The 18,716-nt window shown below is 42.0% G+C and overlaps 2 long non-coding RNA genes across 2 annotated transcripts; both read right to left on the reverse strand.

Moving 5' to 3' along the window:
* Positions 1-256: 256 nt before the first annotated feature.
* LOC135223316 (uncharacterized) lies at positions 257-14,019 on the reverse strand. Its single transcript, XR_010316477.1, has 3 exons — positions 13,974-14,019; positions 4,050-4,139; positions 257-371 (listed from the first exon to the last, which is right to left on the reverse strand). It is a non-coding gene; the product is annotated as an uncharacterized LOC135223316 (long non-coding RNA).
* On the reverse strand, positions 14,019-16,812 carry LOC135223315 (uncharacterized). The gene is made up of 4 exons (XR_010316476.1): positions 16,793-16,812; positions 15,464-15,570; positions 15,004-15,123; positions 14,019-14,107 (listed from the first exon to the last, which is right to left on the reverse strand). It is a non-coding gene; the product is annotated as an uncharacterized LOC135223315 (long non-coding RNA).
* Positions 16,813-18,716: the final 1,904 nt, after the last annotated feature.

Consider the following 18,716-nt stretch of genomic DNA (forward strand, 5'->3'; position numbering starts at 1 on the left):
AAATCCTAGACGGAGGTACTGTAAACAGTTGTTTGCAGCACCGGCGGACAGAAAAAAATATGAATAGAAAATGGGAATGGTTCCTGATAATCCGCCTCCCAGCGGCGGGAATGGGTACTACCAACCTGGCCGCCCACTACGTGTGCCGCGAGTTTGAAATTCTGTCGGACGTCAGAAATACAGCATATATATATCTGACAGGTAAGTTTCATGAACAAAATATTAATTTGAATTAAAAAAGTGAAAAGTGGCCTCACCTCCTCTTCAGAACAAAAGTGCATCAAGTGATCTTTCTCATGTGCATGTTTCAATGTACCATCTAATTGGGTTACGGCCTCCCTTAGACTCTCTATTACAGTCTGGTTCAAAGCCTGTGTAGAGCAAAATCACATATTACAACTTTTATAGGGGAACAGTTTTGATTTTAATAAAAATACTGTACAATTTTATAGCAAACTTAAAAAACATGCAAACATATTGTAACAGACATACATTCTATCCTGTTTTAAGCCCTGAGTTTTTAAGAAATCTAAGAGAAACATACTAGATTTCAGTAAAGGAAAATCAGAGACCACCAAGTCGCATACGGAAGCCGCATTTCCCCACTCCCTAGTCTTAAATTTAAAGATTGGTCACAGTATTTTTATTTTCCACACTTCACCCTCCTCCATAAACTCTAACTCCTCCTACAGCTTAATCACCATCTCATTGTCTCATCTTTTCTGAATCTGTGCAAACTGTTGTCTCAAGTTTCCATTCCAGGCAAACCATCAAGCAGCTCAGAGAAACACTGTCACCCAAATGTGACGGACAAAGAGCAAAGATGAGGAGTGTCCAATAAAAGACGCAACAGCCGCTGATACCAGAGCATTCTGACTTAGTCAGGTCACTGTCCAGACTGGGTCTTTGGCCGGCGCCTTCCTGCCATTCTGTATTCTTGTGTGGGGTCAAAAAGGCTCCGAAGCATCTTTCCCAAAATTCCATAACCATCAGTCAATCGTCCAGGACAAAGGTACAGTGGATTTGGAATTTGTTTCGAGCACAATTCTCTTACTTTATTTCTGCCTGGTCTCATATATTACATAAACTAAAATCCCCATTGCATCTCCTTCAGAGGAATAAATGAAGTGAAAAATATTTATGACTCGCAACCAGAAGTGTTCATTCATTTTGCTCTCTTGTAACAGTGTTAGCTTACTACCCTCTTCCAGTCACGTTAATTGCATTTTAAATGAATCATTACAGTGCACCCTTAACCCTTAAACGCCGAAGCGGTAAAAATAAAAAAACTCCCGTCGAATTCCGGAGCCGGTTTTTGAGCGCGCGCGGAAGCGGAAAAAATAATTTTTTCAAAAAATCACAGCGCGCTTAGTTTTTGAAGATTAAGAGTTGTTCATTTTTGGCTCCTTTTTTTGTCATTGCCTGAAGTTTAGTATGCAATCATCAGAAATGAAAAATAATATCATTATCATATGTAAATAATGCGATATATGGTAGCGAAAAAAAAAAAATCATACATAATTGTATAAAATCACGCTGTGCAAAAAACGGTAAAAGAAAAACTAACGAGTTTCTTTTTTTTTTCGTTGTATTGTACACTAAATTGCAATCATTGTTGATATATAATACATTGTAAAACAAGCAACCACCGGAAAAATATTATCACAAAAGGATGTACGAATTCGTAACGCGCAGACGTAAAATTTTTTTTTTTTTTTTAAATTCACCCATAAATCTAAATATTGTTCTAGAGACTTCCAATTTGTTTCAAAATGAATACAAATGATTGAATATTACGATACTGTAAGAGTTTTAGCTTACAATTGCGTTTTTCGACCATTTCGGTAGAGTCAAATTTGACCGACGTGGTTTTTTTTCTCATATGTGATGATTTATATGCAAATATTTCGGAAATGAGAAAAAGCTACAACCTTCAAATATTTTTTCCTTTTATTGTACATGAAATTGCGCACATTTTCATATATATAAAACTCTATGAAATGCCCAATATGAAACGGAGCAAATTTTCCGAGAATTCGATGTACGCAATTCGGAGATTTATGGCGGAGAATCCGCCCGCGGAGGGAAGGAAAGTTTTTTTTGGTTTTTTTCATAAATTCACCAATAAATCGAAATATTGTGCTAGAGACTTCCAATTTGTTGCAAAATGAAGTTAACTGATTGAATATTACTAAAATATAAGAGTTTTAGCTTACAATTGCGTTTTTCGACCATTTCGGTAGAGTCAAAGTTGACCGAACGTGGTTTTTTTTTTTTTTTTCTATTTATCGTGATTTATATGCAAATATTTCAAAAATGAGAAAGGCTACAACCTTCAATTATTTTTCGTTGTATTCTGCATGAAATTGCGCATATCATATAAAACTTTATGTAACAGCTAATTTATAATGGTGCAAACATTACCACAATCGCACGTATGATTTTTTCGGAAGTGTTACCGCGCGGACGTAAGGAAATGTTTTTTTTATTTTTTTCATAAATTCACCATAAATCGAAATATTGTTGCTAGAGACTTCCCATTTGTTACAAAATGAAAGGTAAATGATTGAATATTACTAAAATATAAGAGTTTTTAGCTTACAATTGCGTTTTTCGACCATTTCGGTAGAGTCAAAATTGACCGAAGGTTGAAAATTTGTCACTTATCATTTTTTATATGAAAATATTTTCAAAACTGATAAAAGCTACAACCATTGGTTGTTTTTAGTTGTATTGTGCATGAAATTGCGCACATTCCATATATAAAACTTTATGTAACGGCTAATTTTTAAAATGGTGCAAACATTACCACAATCGCATGTATGATTTTTTCGGAAGAGTTACCGCGCGGACGTAAGGAAAAAGTTTTTTCATAAATTCACCATAAATCGAAATATTGTGCTAGAGACTTCCAATTTGTTGCAAAATTAAGGTAAATAGTTGAATATTACTACATTATAAGCGTTTTTAGCTTTACAATTGCGTTTTTCGACCATTTCGGTAGAGTCAAAGTTGACCGAAGGTTGAAATTTTGGCACTTATCGTTATTTATATGGAAAAATATTTCAAAAATGATAAAAAAGTTACAATCATGAGTATTTTTTTTGTTGTATTTCAAATGAAATTGCGCACATTTTCATATATAATACTTCATGTAACGGATAATTTAAAACGTTGCAAAAATTATGTCAAAGTGACGAAATAATTTTTGAGATTTGTCACTGATACTTTTTAGTGCGATAAGAAAGAAATTCGCGCTTGCGCGCCTGTGTAACGATTGTAAACAAAAACAACGCCTTGATCCGTGAACTCCCAGCATCCCCCAAGGCGCGTGATTCAAAAGTTTTCGGCTGGTAGGCCTATAAAGTATTTTTCCGCGAATTTAAAAAAAAAACTTTTTTTGAGCCGACGTATGGTACGTCCATTCGGAAATCGGGGGAGATTTTGACTCGACGTTTAATACGTCCATTCGGCGTTTAAGGGTTAATTTACAGAATAGGAGACCGTGGACATTGTGTACATCAAATGTGTTCCCAAAGTGCAAAGGTGTCCCTATTGTCATCAGTTTCAAGTCCCAAGGTGGAAGATTGAAGAGCTGCTATCTATTTTTTTTATGACTTATGATAATTGCAATATCATCACACCATGAATTCTTTTTCCATAAAGGGTTTAACATACTCCAGGTTTTGCATGGTGGCACTAATTGATTTGTGAACTAATGTAACCTCAGTGTCATGGAGCTAGTCATTTTAGCTCCTGTATATACATCTTCTGATTCATGTAATAACATTGTATTTCACTAAAATCCATCAATATTTTTACCATTTTGCATTTTTTCTGTTGTTACCTGTGTGGCACCCAATCTTGTCAGATGTCCAGTTAATTTAAGTCCAAAAGTAAATTGTAGACCTTGCACAGCCAAGCACATAAACAATATATAAAAAAACCAAAAAACATATTTTTTGTTATGTCTATGTTAAATTAATTTTCATAAAAAACTAAAACTTACCAATAATTGATTACACATTCTTTGAAAATATAATACTCACTAAAGACTCATCCTTTAATATAGTAATTATTTCTGTGTGTAGACTCCGTACGCTGGTAACCAGCTCAGTTGCCAACATCCGCAAATTTGGCTAGAAATGAAAACCCATATTATTATTTCCATTCAGATACCTATCCGTAATGAGATAAATGAAAAAAAAATGTTTGTACTTGTTTACTTATATTTTCTAATATTAGGAACTTTGTAAATAACCTTGGAACATAGAAACAAACATCCTCATGCCCCACATAGTAGTATTAGCTAATACCTCTCATTTCATATAGTAACATACTTAGTGGGCACAATTTTCAGTGTCGAAAATGATAACAATGATTGCAGGTCCACAATAATATCGCATGTGAAGTATATAAGGTGTTTAATAATAAGAGCTTAGAACCCTGCACCAGCTCTTATTATTAAACACCTTATATACTTCACATGCGATATTATTGTGGACCTGCAAACATACTTAGTATTAAGATATGATGTTAAGGTTAAAAGTACCTGGTTATCAACTAGTCACAGCTGAAAAATAACCTTCCTAACAGCCCTCAACCTATCAATGTAAACTGGTTTGACATGATGGGAAGTAATTCTTTTCTTACTAATCTTTCAAACATGCTAATGAAATGGTGGAATAAAAAGTAAAGTGTTTCTCAAACGCTAATATATAGAACAAAGAAGGTTGGGCCAAATGCCAGAAAAAAAAAAAAAAAAAAAAAAAAAACACAAAAAAAAAAAAAAAAAAAAAAAAAAAAAAAAAAAAAAAAAAAAATAAAAAAAAAAAAAAAAAAAAAAAAAAAAACATGGGACCCAAAAGGTCATTCAACACTGAAATAGAAATTGACAGCAAAAAGGTTTCAAAGATGTAATGAGGAAAACTTTGCAGTTGAACTGTGAACCAATTGTAGGAGGAAGGGGGTGGGGGGGAGTAAGATTGAAGAGAGAACATGGAGGTATAGTTAACGGAATGGAAAAGTTTGTAGCTAGGGGCCAAAGGGACGGTGCAAAGAACTTGAAGCAATGCCTGGTGCCCCTACGGGATGCAAATGCTAATGGGTCATGAATTAGATGTATCCTTTAAATAGAGTGAAATACTGCAGCATGAAAAAATGACAATTTGTCCAAAATTGCATTTTTCCTAACTATACAAACCTGAGGGTCCTTTTTACAATAGGAAGGTACTAGTGGCAGCTGGATAGGTCGTAAGCTTTCGAACAAGGGGTTCGGTAGTTAACCTGCTTGTCCGACAGGCGCGCTGCGCGCGACTGGGAGGTAAACAAATCACTTTTGCTTTTGGCCCAAGCAAAAAACTGCAGAGTGAGGGGTGCATGAGGTGGGGCTATGTGTAAAAGGACCTCAGGTTTGTATAGTTAGGAAAAATGCAATTTTGGACAAATTGTCATTTGTTCCGACACGGCATACAAACCTTCGGTCCTTTTACAATAGGAAGACTCACTTCTTGGTGGGAGGAATCTGAGTCTTTTGTGAACAGACTGGTGTTCGCCCAACCTTGGAATGCCTCCCTGGTCGTAAGAGCGAGGGAGGGATCCAAGCCTCTGTCCGATCGGGGTGTGCACCGCAGGATCAATGGTCAGACCTCTGGACCAAGTACTAAGAGAGAGGCACGCGTATCTCTTCGTACCAGCAAACAAGAACAAGTTCCTATTTGCAAGAGGCAACCTAAAGTTATGGTTTGTTCTCTTGTTGGCATCCATTTCCCCCCCCTTGTAGGAGGAAGTGGTGGATATTCGCTCCCATCCCTAGTGAAAGGGATAGGATGGGGCTCTGTCGAGTAGCTTCCCCCCCCCCCCCCCCCCCCCCCCCCCCCCCCCCCCCCCCTCACCTGCATCTCGTCCTTATCCAGCAAGGTGATGACCGTATCCCTCTACCCACAGGTAGAGGGGGGGAAAAAAAGAAAAAGATAGGAAGAGAAGCCAGTCACTCTCTCATTCACTTATCTATTCTTACAGTCACACCAGGACTTGATGCTGTTCAGCCTGCTAGGGTCTGGTTAGCTACACAACGTGTTGAGCAGCCACCACGGGTCCCAAGGAAAACGATCCAAGGACCTGTGGGCAATATCCAAAAGGTAGAAGGAGGTGCCAGTGGTCTGGTTGTACCAGACCCCCTGCCTTCAGTAACCTGCGCCACGGAGAAGTTCTTGTGTAACTCGAGGGAGTGTACTTCTGGTCATCTTGGTGCTGACGAAGAGTCTTCAACACTCAGCCTGGGATGTCGAGTTTCTTCAGAAAGCGCGGTCGCGCTTTCACAGGACAAGCAGCATCTCCTTCGCATCAAAGGCGGTGAAGTCCATTAGGGAGGGGATTGTGAAGGACTCTAAACCGATCGTCAGGAACCGAAGGGTTCTGAGTCCTTCGCTACGAAGTCGGTACGAAATCGAGCGTCACGAATCCCCATCCCCTGGATGCTTGACTTCGCAGGAAAAGTCATGCAATTACTTCAGAGGAAAAGAAGGGAATGGTCGTATGACCTATCCCTCTTTTCGACTTCGGTGATGTCCTGTACCCATACTGGTCTATCCGTCTGCAGCGAAGTGTCTCACATTCTCCTATCCCCCATGCAGTGAAGTTCTTCTTCTCGTAGTGGATAGGGACACCGACACTCAATGGTGGGTGTCGATGGTATGGGTACTGTGACAAGCCGTTAGGACGAAGAAAAGACTGTTATGGAACAACCGAACTAAGTCCACAGCGAAGTTCGTAACTGACTTGGGCGCTCTGACAGCTGCCGACTGACTGCGTTCGGTAGAGGCAAGTTGTCCAAGCACCCGAGCAAGTCACGTGACCTTCGCCTTAAAAGGGTTATGCCAAGAGACTAAACAAATAATTTGTTCGTCACCGATGCCAGAAGGCGAGGTGATGTTTCTCTTAAGGCATGTGCCCAACAGGCGAAAGTCAATTGCCTTCTAGAGACCGAGGTCCCTGATGGCAAGATATCCCATAGTATAGTTGATTCTCAGCTAAGGAGAAACAACACTATGTGTCGTTGAAGACGAAGGTGTACAGAAAATGCAACCTACGTCTTCACAGCTGAACCGAGAGAAGGATTCTCAGATTCTGAACCTGTGCTACAAAGACTGAGAACGCTGACCACTATTCATTGCTGTCCGGTGAGGATCGTAGTTGCAATAAAAAAGCGGAGCGCTTTTCAGTAATGAAGACACAGGGAAATACTGCCTGAAGAACTGCTTCTCATGGGCTGAACATTTGGAAGTAGAGCTGTCAGGTCGGAGAGTAGGCGATGTCTTCTGACACATCTGTTAATTCGGGGCGAACAATGAATAATTGCACACCTACGAATACGAGATATTTTGAAGGACAAACTCAGATGTCTGCAAAAATCATTCGCATTATCGCGGTAGCGATGCAGCGTGAGACCAGTAAGACTTCTGTTACCGTGCGGTAACAGAAAGATAAAGTAAGTCCAAGAGATATCTCTGTTTGAAATTCTCGCATGTCCGAAGGCGCTGAAATCGAGCGTCACAGCAGTAGATGGTCCTTCATTATTGCGAGAATCCCCGTTAATCAGAGACCTAAGTCCATGATTGTTGGGTAGATACGGTTCGGTAGTCAATCAAACCAGGGGAGAGAGAAACGTAACCGACCGTACATCTCGGAGACCTAGCTGATACTGAGCTGCTATCAGGCAAGTTCAATACGCAGTAGCTCTCGGTGACTAGTCATCCTGAGCCAGTTAATCCCTTCCACGAAGGGAATGCGTTCGGCTAGAAAACCATCGAGCATAAAGAATACGCTCGAGCAATTATAAATAAATGAAACGGATTTCGGTAAATACAAAAGCTGATTTGGTGTTGTTGTGACAATACCAAGTATCTAAAATCGAAACTGATAACTGCTGGGAGGTTGCAGGCAACCCCGAGTTGCAGTTCAATTAAGATACAATTCGTCTCGGTCACAAACCGTAGAGTTAAAACTACGTATGCGCCTACCCCCCTCCAGGACAATTCAACTGTTAAAAGAATCATGTCGCGAGGGTAATATACGTAGTATATTTGTAGGTTCAGTACCACGACCTCCATCCTAAATTTCTTTTCCCCTCGAGGAATGAGAATAAGGATTGGAGATCGACCGCCTTCGTTCTCTAGTCAAGAGAGTGAAGGAGAAGTCTTTCCCAACGGAAAGCTTCAATGGTGAACAGAATACCGAAGACGATAGTTCAAGCCAAACTGGTAAGTTCCCAGTCGTTGTTCTTCTCTATTCCAGGTTAATCGCCTACTGTGAGATACTCTTCTTTCAGCAGCAGTCTTCTTCTAAATGCTAGAAATTACAGGAATTCGAGCATAAGCGAGGTTCCCGATTATCGTGTAACAATTATCGGGATTCTCGCTCACTTTGGACCGTGGTCTCGCCTAAGTGTTTGGAGATCGTAAAAAAACTCTCGAACACTCTGAGTGCGCTAGAAATTCCGTAGAATTCTAAGCACTCTGCGAAAACCCCACTGAATTTCGTCAAACGATATCGGCTGGTGGTCCTCCTCGATTCCCGTAGAAATCGAGAAAGGGGCAGGATCCTTCCTCAACGACGGGGCTTACGTCAGGTAGGACCCGAAGGTCCCCCCGGTAGCGCAGCCCCTAACGTGGGATCTTACAGAGAAATCTCTGTAGGATCCCTCCCCTTTCCCTCGTAGCCGTAAGGAGAGGGGGGGGGGGGAAGGGGAATGGGGGAGGAATTGGATACTGGCTCGCCATCCCAGCGGAACTAGCAGTTGGAGAAGAAAACGTATCGTCAGGAGAAAACGTTTTCCCGAGGAGGGTTACGAACTCATACTGTAGGTAAGGGTCTGCCGCCACTGTGAACGTTGTCTGGGTGGGGCTGATCGACACCTGACAGGAGAGAGCGATACCGTCCTCCGACTTTCATTCCAGTCCGTCGTCCTAGGTCGAAACCTCTCAGGAGACCGAAGTGGGATTCAAATACGGTGTCCAGAAGACACGTAGAACGCCTCTGTCGCAGTAGAGGAGGTGAAGTAGCTTGTTCGACCGGCCAGAAAACTGAGAGAGCCTTCTTGTCCGGAGACGAGAGACTACCTGGTTCAACACAGTTGCAAGCTCCGATTGCGGCAGACCCCACCGTCGATTTGGGTTCCCTCTCGGGCCCCAAAACGACTCGAGCCGAGAGTGGGCTCTGCTGGTGGGAGCGGCGATCCTTCCCCGAGGTCGTTGTGCTGACGAATCAGCGCCATAACCTCGGCAAAGTTCTCTGGGATCTCGGAAGTCACAGCATCTTGCAGAGTAGGACCGTTAAGCCTTCGAACAGAGCATATTCCGAGGAACCTTCCTCCTAAGAAGGGGAACAGCGACAGCCCATCTCGGTCTCTTCTCCATCCACTTGCGCATACGTCCTGGCCGGCCGGTCCAAGAACCGTGCCTGGCACGTTAGGGCGTCGTGGTGGGATCATGAGGGGCGCCACCCCTCACGATCACTCCTCAATACCTCGCTCCTCCCGGTGTAACCGAGGAGGTTGAACGGTACGGGAGAGGCAGACCTGACGCTCCCTCTGCTCGCTGGCAGAACCAGCAGGCTTGGAGGGCTGCAGTCGATCGTCAACCCGCTGGGGTGGCGATCGAGCTGCAGGCCATGGTCGAACCGTCTCGCTGAGAACGGCTGGACTGAGCACAGCGGCCCCGATCTCGAGTGTCAGAAGAGCTGGTGCTGGTTGCCGTACCCAATCGCTCTCTGTGAGAGCGACGGTCAGGCGACCTGCAGGCTCCACTGTCACAGTGAGACCGGTGCTTATCCTCACGGCCACGTCACGTTCGCTGGTTCAGCCGTGGCTGGCACCGGCGAACGGGGGGTCGGGGGGACCTCTTCACAGCCTCAGCCCGTGGCCGGTCGTGGACCGTCACGTCATCCCGGGTAGCCAGCTGGTCGCCGCGACGTAGCGAGAGCTGGTGGTGGTGAGAGTCGCGGTGAGCGGCTGTCACAGTCTTCCGCCCCGTGCCGTTGAACCTGACGCTGAGCGGGCTCAGAGGGTTCTGGTTCCTGGCTTGCATGGTCGCTGGTAGGCGACGTACATCGGTACCTCCCGCGAACGTAGAGGCCGAGACGGACCCTGATGCAGTGGCAGAACCACTGACACCAGGCGAGGAAGTACCGGTGTTAGCCGGTACCCCTCTGGTCCCCGTAGTCTTCTTCCTTGCGGAAGAAGAGATGGGCCCCGCTCCCGAAGGAGCAGGAGGACAAGCGGAAGGAACCCTCCGTCCCACCGAGGTGAGACGGGTCCCGAGAAGCTCCCGAGGGAGACTTCTTAGGAGGGAGGAGGCAACCTTCTTCTTCCTCGGCTGTGAAGCCTTAGAAGTCGAAGGGGAAGAGGCGGCAGCCGACGACGATGAAGAGATGAAGGCGACGTTCCTCCTCTTCTTCGTCAGCTTCCTCAGGACAGACGTAAGATCTGCTATCCAGGGCGGAGCCGGGGCTGCTGTAGCCGAAGCCACAGGGCCGGACGCACCTGTACAGACAGACCAAAGTCTGGGGTAGTACCACCACGAACAGGGACGACGTCAGCAGGTATGGGCATCTCAGGAACAGCAGGCACAGCCAGCACAGCATCGGCAGGGACAGGCCAGCGCAGCAACGGCAGGGACAGCCAGCGCAGCAACGGCAGGGACAGCCAGCGCAGCAACGGCAGGGACAGCCAGGCGTAGCAACTGCATGGACAGTCAGTACAGAATCGGCAGGTACGGCAGGCAGCACCGGAAAACACAGGAGGTGGAGCAGCAGCCAGCCAACATCCTGGTACCGGTGGCAGGTCCAGGGGCGAGCTCTAGGGCAGCGGAAGTGTGGCGCGGCAGCGCAGCAACCACGAGCGGCGGCGGCACGCCCCCTCTCGGTACGGCGAACGGCACTTCACAGCGGCTGTAGGCAAGACTGTTACCAACGTGAGGCAAAGTACACCAGGTGAGGAGGGATGTCGTCACCTGGAGTCGATATCGTTGTCGTGGTCACCACACTCCATGGGTGACCGCAGCAGGCCCGGACATAGAACCGCCGCCCATGGACACTAGGCACGCCCTGCAAATCGAAGGGACGCCCATACCTCACCAAGGTCCACCCTCGTGGCAATAGCACCTGCGGAAATAACAGTAGTTAGTGATTAGTGGGGGGGGAAGTACCCTCGCGCAGGGGGGTGAGCCCCACACCGAACGAGCGGAAGACCCCGAATACAATTGTACAGTCGGGCACCGAGCGCCCTCCCCCGCGCTCGACGGATCAGGCGAGAAGAAACCCAGATAACCTCCCCCCCGAAGGGGAAGGGCCATCTGTGGGTGCTTAGCGGGGGGGGGGGGGGGGGGGGGGGCGATTCTCGTTCCCCACCCCCGCACAGCACCCATGTACCCAACAATAATAATAAGAGCCCGAGAGCAATCGTGCCCTCGGCACCGAATGCAAGGGCATAAGGATCAATTCCCTGACTGAGCGGAACTTGAACCAAAATAAATATTGATGCAATCAATAATAAAAGGAATAACATGAAAAAGAATCTTGCATTACGATTCACTTCACAATGAATAAGGGTTCGGATCGAGCGCATTTGCGCCCTCGGTACCGAGCGCAAGGGTAAAAGGATCCATTCTCGATTATGAACGGAAACCTTGATCCCTAATGAATTGATGCAATCAAAATATATATGAAAAATGAAAAACAATAAACTGCGCTTGCGATTTCACTTCATACAAATAAAAGGGGAAGGATCAATTCCCGGGAAATAGCGGAAACATTGATCCAAGTAAATAATGCAATCTCAATAAAATATTGAAAATGAAAAAGAACTGCACTTGCGATTTCACTTCATTCAAATAAAAAGGGGAAAGGATCAATTTCCGGGTAAGAGCGGAAACTGATCCAAATGAGTATTGCTACAATCAAAATAAATATATGAAAATGAAAAAGAAATACTGTACTTGCGATTCCCACTTCCATACAAATAAGTTTTCGTGCCGAGCGCCCATTCGCTCGGCAACGAGCATACAGGTAAAAAAAAAAATATAAATGAAAAGGGCACTTACTTATGATTTTCATCTACACATTTCCAACCAAAATATAAGCTCGGAGCGAGCGCTCTCCCGCCCTCGGCACCGAGCATACACAATACGAGGATCATTTCTGGGAAAAATGAATTCCCGCACTTACGCCCTTCAGTCCCGGCACTCGGGTAATCGGAGGGCGTGGAGAAACCAAGATAACCTTTAATTCACAATTGAATTCAATGGAAATAAATATGAAATGATTGTACTTACAATTCCAAAGTTTCACTAGATAAATAGAAAAAGAAAAACACAACCATGCGAAAGCAACGACGATGAAGCGGGCAGATAGCGATGATACACGTCTACACGCCAGCAGGCCGAAAGCAAAAGTGGTTTGTTTACCTCCCAGTTGCGCGCGCGCCTGTTGGACAAGCAGTTAACTACCGAACCCCTTGTTCGAAAGCTTACGACCTATCCAGCTGCCGCTAGTACCTTCCTATTGTAAAAGGACCGAAGGTTTGTATGCCGTGTCGGAACAACTTGAATCCATCTATCTTGGCATCACCATCAAGTGACTGATACTCCTGACTATAAATGTCTGACATATATTGATTTCAATATCATAATTATCATCAAACATCCACCATTATTACTGGTGGAGAACATTCAGTTACACCAGGGGCATTTATAGAAACATGAATGTGGCAAAACTATTGATACCTAGCATACTTCTTTCATAGCCACATTCTGCCAAATCTGTTACCTACAGGTGTAGAAATTTTTTCTTCATTCCAATCCAAAATCCCAATGACCATCAAATTTTTTTTACCAAATATTTTGTTAGGTATACAGGCAGGAAACCAAAACAGGTGAGCACAGTCATATTTACAATCTTTGGCAAAAGCATACTATTAAACATTATTCAATATTTCTTTCAGCACTGATTAATTTGTCATCATTGTGTTCTTCCCAAGAGGCAAAGAAATATCTTACAATTATTTAAGGCTGTCCTGACTGACTGATTACCTGCTTGCTGTCTAAAATCCATCCCCACTATGAGTTATGCACAAAGGTGAGACAATCACATTGTAAGCTTGTTTTGTTTCCTTCCTACCTTAGATTACCTTACTTATCAATTAAAAAAAAAAAAAGTGGATAGCTACGCTGGAATTGGCTCAGGTTTCTCACTTAACACCCAAACCTTCCAGTAGGTAGCTGGTCAATGGCAACTCTGTTGGTCTTTCCAACATTGGTTACCCTTTTCAGATCAGTGGTGTATTTCTGTTAACAACTCCAATGTGCAAAAATAGCATCTACAGGTCTAAATTCTAACTGATACTGCAAAAAAACATATAAGCCAAAGCAGTAAGATGTTTTTAGTGGCAAGCATGAAAAGACAAGCATTGCAGATCTGGGCGGGAAGGTTTTTATAACTTTTTTTTTCAAACTCGGTACTACAACATACAGAGAAATTTTTCAATGTTAAAAAGGTCTGTAACATTAATCAGCATTCTTAATTGGACTTTATAAAAAACAGAAATGTATGAAATTCTTGAATGTACAACAAGCAACACCAAAAAAATAAATTTTAAAATAATACAGGTTTTAAAAGATTATTATATTGTGGACATCAAATACAGATCTGGAGTATGCAATATAAGTGCTATTGATTAACATACTGTTATTCTGCATATTATTAAACATTTTTGCAAATAATCATTGATGAAAAGTTACAAAAAAATTATGGAAAGATAATAAGAAAAGGTTAATTTGAAAGTGTAGCAAAATATATTCCACTAAAAACTGGGGAGACCAGTCCACTTCGCAGTCTATACTGGTACAAAACTGTTGATTTATGCTAGGCAAATTGTAAAAGAAATTTAAAAACAAAAAACAACTTTCAAAGGGACTTACACTTTCAATAACCTTGCCATCTCTCCAGATTTTCTCCAGACAAACTGAGCTGATGATACCAAATCTGTTAGAGTAGTTTCTAAGTTTGGGGTATTTATAGCTGCCATCTGTACACTACTTATAACTTCTCCAACCTGTTGATACACAGATTTAATGTAATATGCTGAAAATAAACCATGACTCAGTTTATTAGAATGATATTAGTAATCATATATTATGTTACATAATGGTTCTACGATTTAAGTTTATAAAGTCTTCTAATATATCGAGTAATTAATTTATCAAGAAACATACTAACACGTGCTATGCAGATTCTTAATTCAAAAGTGTTTATTAAAGGTGTAATATTTCTATTACATCTCATGAAATTTCTCCCAAACCAACCCACAAACAACATGATGGTGAACTTATCAAAGCCTATTATAATGATATATAACTTTCTATTTCATCATACTTTGTCAAAGTTAATGTGATGACTATAAATCTCCACTCTCAGTATAAAGATATACCATCATGCTGGCCATATAACTATAAATTAAGGCTCAGTGTGGATGAATCTGTATTACAGTTGGTATATTTCCCTAATTCAACCAACACTCAGGCCGTGATTTATTTCGAAATTTTCAGTGGTATAACACTAGGCCCTGATTTATTCCGAGAATTTCAGTGGTCAAGTTTTAAAATCAATAAACAAAATGGAAACCCATGAAGATTCAGCTAACACATTCAATTAAATACGAGGCATTAACTGGTACAGTATTAATCTATTTATACAGATTAGCATTCATCCATATTATCATATTTGATGGAATTTGGTTGAAAAATTGACTGAGCAGCTACGTTATCTTAACAGACTTTTGGCTTTATTTCTAATTAAAAAACACTATCAGTTTCATCAAATCTATTCATATGTCTCTGAGATATTCTGGTGACAACCACCCAACAGAACAATTCAATTCCAAGAGGTACTAAAGTAAAAAAGTAAACTTATCGGTAAAAAATTATGCTGCAAATGATTCATAAACATTACCGTCAAAGCAAGGATTGCAAGAATAGGCAATTCCTCATCTGCTAACAATGTTGGCTGCTTTGTCTGATTTCCTATACTCCTCTGCTTTTCTTCCCAGGCCTTTAGGGAAACTTCCAAATCCTGTGAAATATGAGCCCCATTATAAATATTAGTTTTCAGATAACTAAAAGTAAAATCTCAAAATGTTTTGTATGACTGTCAAGCATTTATACATACCCTTATCATATTAAAGACAAAGAGGATGTGAAAAAGTCAGCAATAACAATGGGAACCATCCTGCAGAAGCCATGGTTACCATGGTTATTCCCTTTCTCTTAGACTTAATGTGATTCATATATTTCTATGAATGGTTTACCATTATAGTTTCCTATGAACAATTTACCATTATATTTAGGAAATTTTTTCAAATTTATTAACAGTTTCCTGAGGAAAGTCTTAATAAAAGAAGTGTATCACCTACCCTATTTCTACAAAGCATTTGAACTCTATTCTTGTGAACAATCCTAACGATTCCAGGAGGTTGCGTCCAGGCTTCTCCATCAACCTGAATTGGTACACCTTCTTCACCTGTAAAATTAGACATACACCATGCTATGAAGTTCATAATCATCTCTACCTCAGTATAAATGACAAAATAAATATTAAATTCCTAATGTTATTCACAAATTAACATTACTGTAAACACACTTCACCATTAAAATACCTATTATACGTACCAATACCACGTTTTAGAAATGAAACATAAAAAAACTTTCAACAGTTTGATGCAAAGTGGCTTGCAAAATGCTTCCCAAAACTACCAATTCAAATTTCATGACTTGTAAGCCTAACCAAAAAGATTTTTCTTACAGGAGAGATAAAAATTGGAGAAAAAGCAAAAGGTTAAGCTAAGTTGGACAACTAAGAAGAAACCTAAGAGAAAGGTGGAAGTAACAGGGAGGAAAACCAATGCAAGTGAGGTCAAAGTGATTCCTAGAAAAACTTGTAACATACTTTTCTGGAATTATTGTACCAGTATATATACGGTTTGGTTTCAGAAACAGTGTGGTTCTCAACATAATCATCATTCTTTCTTTATTTTAGCTTTTCTGTTTTAAAACGTTGCATCAATCAAGTTCTTTTCATACTTCCCTAGTGCATTGAAAAACCATTCTAGTACTACCCTGGAGACTAGATATGGTAGACTTAAGGGGAGTAAAGCTTTATGTGGATGCTATTCAGCTGTTGTATATCCTACTCTGAATACCAACTCTAAACTACCTTTGAGGGACAGAATCTTAAGTACCATTCAAAAGGATAAGTATATCAGTATTACATGGAGCAGGATATATCTTGAACTTTTTCCCTTACGGGATTGAATATGATGAAGAATGACAAGATGAAAGGAAAGAAGAATCCTCACCAAATACAAGGCAGTATTCGGACCAAAGGAAGCATGCCTTAAAAAACCTTGGTTGGGAGCCTCAGATATAGTATGCAAGAGCATAAACAAAACAATTAGGTTTGTCCCTGTGTGTAATGAAAACCTTGGAAAAAGTTGTCCTTCCTCCTGACACAAGAATATCTGAGACTTAAAGCAAACATTTATAAGTACATGTAAAACCTGAGAGCTAATATGAATATATGTTGAACTACTTTACTCAATTAGATGCTACATTATTTAACTAAAATTGCAGCATCCAACAGTAAAATACTCAGAATTTTCATTGTAATATCTTTAAGAACATTATCTAGAGAGAAACTTAAGTTAAAAAAAACACCAAATATACTTCAAAAGAAATACAATTACCTGCTTCCCCTAAAATTGTTTTATTTTATACTAGAACACTGAGCAATTCTGTGATGCTGTAGGTTGATTATGCGAGAGGCAGCCATCTGTGCAGACCCAAACACTGCAACAACTTCTAAAATTTTATCATCAAAACTTGGAGCCAGGAAACAGTCGTTCTTCTTTTGTGCCGCCCCAAAAATTTGTTCCACCCATGAAGCTGAAACAAATTTTTTAATTCAATTTTTAATTGACATTTTGTGTTTTATTACAGTATGCTTTGTGGCTGTTGTCAGTTGGGTACTGAATAACTACAGTAATAGAATTTTTTTTTACTTTAAAATCTACAATTTGGCAAATAACTAAATGTAGTACAGTAGTGACTGGGACTTAAGGTTTGGGGGGTTGAGTTACTCGGGGATTTTTCATTTCATGGGAGGCCGGCACTCCGGATCTTGGCAATTTCTGAGGGACAACTGAATCAGCTATCTGCCAACAATGACATCAGGTTATGGCAGCTGATGATTCTAAGCAACACTTACTTCCTAAGTGATCCCACGAAAAATTTTAACAACAATCACCATATTGATAGTTATCATATGAGATTTCATGAACAGCAAACTAATGTATGATAGTTACTAAAATTACCGATCACAAGCACAGTATTTTATGGCACAGTTCATAGTCCTCATTTCAACAATAATATGACAATTTGTCCAAAATTGCATTTTTTCCTAACTATACAAACCTGAGGTCCTTTTACAATAGGAAGGTACTAGCGGCAGCTGGATAGGTCGTAAGCTTTCGAACAAGGGGTTGTCGGTAGTTAACTGCTTGTCCGACAGGCGCGCGCGCGCGACTGGTAGGTAAACAAATCACTTTTGCTTTTGGCCCAAGCAAAAACTGCAGAGTGAGGGGTGGCATGAGGTGGGACTATGTGTAAAAGGACCTCAGGTTTGTATAGTTAGGAAAAAAATGCAATTTTGGACAAATTGTCATTTGTTCCGACACGGCATACAACCTTCGGTCCTTTTACAATAGGAAGACTCACTTCTTGGTGGGAGAAATCTGAGTCTTTTGTGAACAGACTGGTGTTCGCCCAACCTTGGAATGCCTCCCTGGTCGTAAGAGCGAGGGAGGGATCCAAGCCTCTGTCCGATTGATCGGGGTGTGCACCGCAGGATCAATGGTCAGACCTCTGGACCAAGTACTAAGAGAGAGGCACGCGTATCTCTTCGTACCAGCAAACAAGAACAAGTTCCTATTTGCAAGAGGCAACATAAAGTTATGGTTTGTCTCTTGTTGGCATCCACTTCCCCCCCCCTTGTAGGAGGAAGTGGTGGATATTCGCTCCCATCCCTAGTGAAAGGGATAGGATGGGGCTCTGTCGAGTAGCTCACCGGCATCTCGTCCTTATCCAGCAAGGTGATGACCGTATCCCTCCTCTACCCACAGGTAGAGGGGGAGAAAAAGATAGGAAGAGAAGCCAGTCACTCTCTCATTCACTTATCTATTCTTACAGTTCACACCAGGACTCGATGCTGTTCAGCCTGCTAGGGTCTGGGTTAGCTAGACAACTTGTTGAGCAGCCACCACGGGTCCTAAGGAAAAACGATCCAAGGACCTGTGGGCAATATCCAAAAGGTAGAAGGAGGTGCCAGTGGTCTGGTTGTACCAGACCCCTGCCTTCAGTATACCTGCGCCACGGAGAAGTTCTTGTGTAACTCGAGGGAGTGTACTTCTAGGTCATCTTGGTGCTGACGAAGAGTCTTCAACACTCAGCCTGGGATGTCGAGTTTCTTCAGAAAGCGCGGTCGTCGCTTTCACAGGACAAAGCAGCATCTCCTTCGCATCGATGGCGGTGAAGTCCATTAGGGAGGGGATTGTGAAGGACTCTAACCGATCGTCAGGAACCGAAGGGTTTCTGAGTCTTCGCTACGAATTC

The sequence above is a fragment of the Macrobrachium nipponense genome, chromosome 8 (assembly GCF_015104395.2).
Source record: "Macrobrachium nipponense isolate FS-2020 chromosome 8, ASM1510439v2, whole genome shotgun sequence".
Classification (NCBI taxonomy): domain Eukaryota; kingdom Metazoa; phylum Arthropoda; class Malacostraca; order Decapoda; family Palaemonidae; genus Macrobrachium; species Macrobrachium nipponense.